Source organism: Oncorhynchus masou, chromosome 12 (assembly GCF_036934945.1).
Source record: "Oncorhynchus masou masou isolate Uvic2021 chromosome 12, UVic_Omas_1.1, whole genome shotgun sequence".
NCBI lineage: Eukaryota > Metazoa > Chordata > Actinopteri > Salmoniformes > Salmonidae > Oncorhynchus > Oncorhynchus masou.
Window position 1 is genome coordinate 82,980,747 of NC_088223.1, and position 6,798 is coordinate 82,987,544.

Genomic DNA, 6,798 nt, shown 5'->3' on the forward strand with positions numbered 1-6,798 from the left:
GGCCGTGCATATACCTTTCAGGGGGCAGATGCTCAAAATGGGAAATGTCCCCCCCCCCACACACACTTTTTTTTTTTACTTGCAGAATTAATGTCTTGAAATCCATAACATACCAAAATGCCTATGTAGTAAAAATGTTACATTGTTTATCATATACCTAATAATTAAAAGGTGCAATATGCAGAAATCGCTCCGCCATTTCCTGGTTGTGAAAATTTTAATAATTCACCTAATTTCAGTTTGTGACAAAACAAGCAATGTAGATAATCCGTACCGTCTAAACATTGACAGAGCTGATGTAACTGAGTCAGGTTTGTAGGCCTCTTTGCTCACACACGCTTTTCCAGTTCTGCCCACACATTTTCTATAGGACTGAGGTCAGGGCTTTGTGATGGCCACTCCAATAGCTTTGTCCTTAAGCCATTTTGCCACAACTTTGGAAGTATGCTTGGGGCATTGTCCATTTCTGACCAAGTTTTAACTTCCTGACTGATGTCTTGAGATGTTGCTTCAATATGTCCGGCGCCGACAGAGATGGCCGCCTCGCTTCGCGTTCCTAGGAAACTATGCAGTTTTGTTTTTTTTACGTGTTATTTCTTACATTAGTACCCCAGGTCATCTTAGGTTTCATTACATACAGTCGAGAAGAACTACTGTATATAAGATCAGCGTCAACTCACCATCAGTACGACCAAGAATATATTTTTCGCGACGCGGATCCTGTGTTCTGCCTTACAAACAGGACAAAGGAATGGATCGCATGCAGCGACCCAAAAAAACGACTCTGAAAAAGAGGGAAACGAGGCAGTCTTCTGGCCAGACTACGGAGACGGGCACATCGTGCCCCACTTCCTAGCATTCTTCTTGCCAATGTCCAGTCTCTTGACAAGGTTGATGAAATCCGAGCAAGGGTAGCATTCCAGAGGGACATCAGAGACTAACGTTCTGTGCTTCACGGAAACATGGCTCACTGGAGAGACGCTATCCGAAGCGGTGCAGCCAACGGGTTTCTCCACGCATCGCGCCGACAAACAAACACCTTTCTGGTAAGAAGAGGGGTGGGGGTGTATGCCTTATGGCTAACGAGGCATGGTGCGATGACAGAAACATACAGGAACTCAAATCCTTCTGTTCACCTGATTTAGAATTCCTCACAATCAAATGTAGACCGCATTATCTACCAAGAGAATTCTCTTCAATTATAATCACAGCCGTATATATCCCCCCCAAGCAGACACATCGATGGCTCTGAACTAACTTTATTTAACTCTTTGCAAACTGGAAACCATTTATCCGGAGGCTGCATTCATTGTTGCTGGGGATTTTAACAAGGCTAATCTGAAAACGAGACTCCCTAAATTTTATCAGCATATCGATTGCGCAACCAGGGGCGGAAAAACCTTGGATCACTGTTACTCTAACTTCCGCGACGCATATAAGGCCCTGCCCCGCCCCCCTTTCGGAAAAGCTGACCACGACTCCATTTTGCTGATACCTGCCTACAGACAAAAGCTAAAAAAAGAAGCTCCCACGCTGAGGTCTGTCCAACGCTGGTCCGACCAAGCTGACTCCACACTCCAAGACTGCTTCCATCACGCGGACTGGGACATGTTTCGTATTGCGTCAGATAACAACATTGACGAATACGCTGATTCGGTGTGCAAGTTCATTAGAACGTGTGTTGAAGATGTCGTTCCCATAGCAACGATTAAAACATTCCCTAACCAGAAACCGTGGATTGATGGCAGCATTCGCGTGTAACTGAAAGCGCGAACCACTGCTTTCAATCAGGGCAAGGTGTTTGGTAACATGACTGAATACAAACCGTGCAGCTATTCCCTCCGTAAGGCTATCAAACAAGCTAAGCGTCAGTACAGAGACAAAGTAGAATCTCAATTCAACGGCTCAGACACGAGGCATGTGGCAGGGTCTACAGTCAATCACGGACTACAGGAAGAAATCCAGCCCAGTCACGGACCAGGATGTCTTGCTCCCAGGCAGACTAAATAACTTTTTTGCCCACTATGAGGACAATACAGTGCCACTGACACGGCCTGCAACGGAAACATGCGGTCTCTCCTTCACTGCAGCCGAGGTGAGTAAAACATTTAAACGTGTTAACCCTCGCAAGGCTGCAGGCCCAGACGGCATCCCCAGCCTCGCCCTCAGAGCATGCGCAGACCAGCTGGCTGGTGTGTTTACGGACATATTCAATCAATCCCTATACCAGTCTGCTGTTCCCACATGCTTCAAGAGGGCCACCATTGTTCCTGTTCCCAAGAAAGCTAAGGTAACTGAGCTAAACGACTACCGCCCGTAGCACTCACTTCCGTCATCATGAAGTGCTTTGAGAGACTAGTCAAGGACCATATCACCTCCACCCTACCTGACACCCTAGACCCACTCCAATTTGCTTACCGCTCAAATAGGTCCACAGACGATGCAATCTCAACCACACTGCACACTGCCCTAACCCATCTGGACAAGAGGAATACCTATGTGAGAATGCTGTTCATCGACTACAGCTCGGCATTCAACACCATAGTACCCTCCAAGCTCGTCATCAAGCTCGAGACCCTGGGTCTCGACCCCGCCCTGTGCAACTGGGTACTGGACTTCCTGACGGGCCGCCCCCAGGTGGTGAGGGTAGGTAACAACATCTCCTCCCCGCTGATCCTCAACACTGGGGCCCCACAAGGGTGCGTTCTGAGCCCTCTCCTGTACTCCCTGTTCACCCACGACTGCGTGGCCACGCACGCCTCCAACTCAATCATCAAGTTTGCGGACGACACAACAGTGGTAGGCTTGATTACCAACAACGACGAGACGGCCTACAGGGAGGAGGTGAGGACCCTCGGAGTGTGGTGTCAGGAAAATAACCTCACACTCAACGTCAACAAAACTAAGGAGATGATTGTGGACTTCAGGAAACAGCAGAGGGAACACCCCCCTATCCACATCGATGGAACAGTAGTGGAGAGAGTAGCAAGTTTTAAGTTCCTCGGCATACACATCACAGACAAACTGAATTGGTCCACTCCCACAGACAGCATCGTGAAGAAGGCGCAGCAGCGCCTCTTCAACCTCAGGAGGCTGAAGAAATTCGGCTTGTCACCAAAAGCACTCACAAACTTCTACAGATGCACAATCGAGAGCATCCTGGCGGGCTGTATCACCGCCTGGTACGGCAACTGCTCCGCCATCAACCGTAAGGCTCTCCAGAGGGTAGTGAGGTCTGCACAACGCATCACCGGGGGCAAACTACCTGCCCTCCAGGACACCTACACCACCCGATGTTACAGGAAGGCCATAAAGATCATCAAGGACATCAACCACCCGAGCCACTGCCTGTTCACCCCGCTATCATCCAGAAGGCGAGGTCAGTACAGGTGCATCAAAGCTGGGACCGAGAGACTGAAAACAGCTTCTATCTCAAGGCCATCAGACTGTTAAACAGCCACCACTAACATTGAGTGGCTGCTGCCAACACACTGACACTGACTCAACTCCAGCCACTTTAATAATGGGAATTGATGGGAAATGATGTAAATATATCACTAGCCACTTTAAACAATGCTACCTTATATAATGTTACTTACCCTACATTATTCATCTCATATGCATACGTATATACTGTACTCTATATCATCGACTGCATCCTTATGTAATACATGTATCACTAGCCACTTTAACTGCCACTTTGTTTACATACTCATCTCATATGTATATACTGTACTCGATACCATCTACTGTATCTTGCCTATGCTGCTCTGTACCATCACTCATTCATATATCCTTATGTACATATTCTTTATCCCCTTACACTGTGTATAACACAGTAGTTTAGGAATTGTTAGTTAGATTACTTGTTGGTTATTACTGCATTGTCGGAACTAGAAGCACAAGCATTTCGCTACACTCGCATTAACATCTGCTAACCATGTGTATGTGACAAATAAAATTTGATTTGATTTTCCTACCTCATGATGCCATCTATTTTGTGGAGTGCACCAGTCTGTCCTGCAGCAAAGCACACCCACATGATACTGCCACCCCGTGCTTCACGGTTGGGATGGTGTTCATCTTACAAGCATCCCCCGTTTTCCTCCAAACATAATGATGGTCATTATGGCCAGATAGTTCTATTTTTGTTTCCTCAGACCAGAGGACATTTCTCCGAAAAGTACGATCTTTGTCCCCATGTGCAGTTGCAAACCGTAGTCTGGCATTTTTATGGTGGTTTTGGAGCAGTGTCTTCTTCCTTGCGGAGCGGCCTTTCAGGTTATGTCGATATTGGACTCGTTTTGTTGTGGATATAGATCCTTTTGTACCTGTTTCCTTCATCTTCACGAGGTCCTTTGCTGTTGTTCTGGGATTGATTTGCACTTTTCTCACCAAAGTATGTTCATATCTAGGAGACAGAACACATCTCCTTCCTGAGCGGTATCATGGCTGCACGGTCCCATGGTGTTTATACTTGCATACTATTGTTTGTACAGATGAACGTGGTACCTTCAGGCATTTAGAAATTGCTCCCAAGGATGAACCAGACTTGTGGAGGTCTACAATTCTTTTCTGTGGTCTTGGCTGATTTCTTTAGATTTTCCCGTGATGTCAAGCAAAGAGGCACTGAGTTTGAAGGTAGGCCTTGAAATACATTCACAGGTACACCTCCAATTGACTCAAATTATGTAAATTAGCCTATCAGAAGCTTCTAGAGCCATGACATAATTTTCTGGAATTTTCCAAGCTGTTTAAAGGCACAGTCAACTTATGTGTATGTTAACTTCTGATCCACTGGAATTGTGATACAGTGAATTATAAATGAAATATTCTGTCTGTAAACAATTGTTGAAAAAATACTTGCGTCATGCACAAAGTAGATGTCCTAACTGACTTGCCAAAACTATAGTTTGTTAGCAAGACATTTGTGGAGTGGTTGAAAAATGAGTTTTAATGACTCCAAACTAAGTGTATGTAAACTTCCGACTTCAACTGTATTTACATTGGCTGCATTCCCCCCAAAAAAGAAAAGAGGTTAACAGACACACCCTCAACCCACAAATTAAGTGGACACCTCTGATGACATATCATGACATCTGATGAGTATACACTTAAAATCAAATTCAAATAAAATGTTATTGGTCAAATGCACATGGTTAGCAGATGTTAATGTAGCAAAATACTTGTGCTTCTAGTTCTGACAGTGCAGTAATATCTAACAAGTAATCTAACAATTCCCCAACAACTACCTAATACACGCATATCTAAAGGGATGGAATAAGAATATGTACCTATAAATATATGGATGAGCGATGGCCGAGCGGCATAGGCATGGTGCAATAGATGGTATAAGGTACAGTATATACATATGAGATGAGTAATGTAAGATATGTTAACATTATTAAAGTGGCATTGTTTAAAGTGACTAGTGATCCATTTATTAAAGTGGCTGATGATATGAGTCTCTATGTAGGCAGCAGCCTCTCTGAGTTAGTGATTGCTGTTTAACAGTCTGATGGCCTTGAGATCTAAGCTGTTTTTGAGTCTCTTGGTCCTAGCTTTGAAGCACCTGTACTGACTTCGCCTTCTGGATGGTAGTGGGGTGAACAGGTGTAATGGATGTGAAATGGCTAGCTAGTTAGCGGTGCGCGCTAGTGGCGTTTCAATCGGTGACGTCACTTGCTCTGAGACCTTGAAGTAGTGGTTCCCCTTGCTCTGCAAAGGCCGCGGCTTTTGTGGAGCGATGGGTAACGATGCTTCGAAGGTGACTGTTGTTGATGTGTGCAGAGGGCCCCTAGTTCGCGCCCTGGTATGGTGAGAGGACGGCATAAAGTTATTCTGTTACATTGATGCTGTTTACCCGGATCACTGGTTGCTGCGGAAAAGGAGGAGGTCAAAAGGGGGGTGAGTGTAACGGATGTGAAACGGCTAACTAGTTAGCGGTGGTGCGTGCTAAATAGCGTTTCAATCGGTGACGTCACTTGCTCTGAGACCTTGAAGTAGTGGTTCCCCTTGCTCTGCAAGGGCCGTGGAGCGATGGGTAGCGATGCTTTGTGGGTGACTGTTGTCAATGTGTGCAGAGGGTCCCTGGTTCGCGCACGGGTATGGGCGAGGGATGGTCTAAAGTTATACTGTTACACAGGCAGTGGCTTGGGTGGTGGTTGTCCTTGATGATATTTTTGGCCTTCCTGTGACATCGGGTACTGTAGGTGTCTTGGAGGGCAGGTAGTTTGCCCCCGGTGATGCGTTGTGCAGACTGCACCACTCTCTGGACAGCCTTGCAGTTGCCATACCAGACATTGATACAACCCAACAGGATGCTCTCGATTGTGCTTTTGTAAAAGTTTGTCAGGGTTTTAGGTGACAAGCCAAATTTCTTCAGCCTCCTGAGGTTGATGAGGCGCTGTTGCGTCTTCTTCACCACACTGTCTGTGTGGGTGGACCATTTCAGTTTGTCTGTGATGTGTATGCTGAGGAACTTAAAACTTTCCACCTTTCCACAGCCTACAGGGAGGAGGTGAAGGCATTCGGAGTGTGAAAACCACCTCTCACTCAACATCAACAAAACAAAGGAGATGAACGTGGACTAAAGGAAGGACAGAGGGGGGTGCTCCCTCTGCTGAGCACGCACTCTTGTGGGGCCCCAGTGTTGAGGGTCAGCGAAGTGGAGATGTTGTTTCCTACCTTCACCACCTGGGGGCGTCCAGTCAGAAAGTCCAGGACCCTATTGCACAGGGCTGGGTTGAGACCCAGGGCCTCCAGCTTAATGATAAGCTTGGAGGGTACTATGGTGGC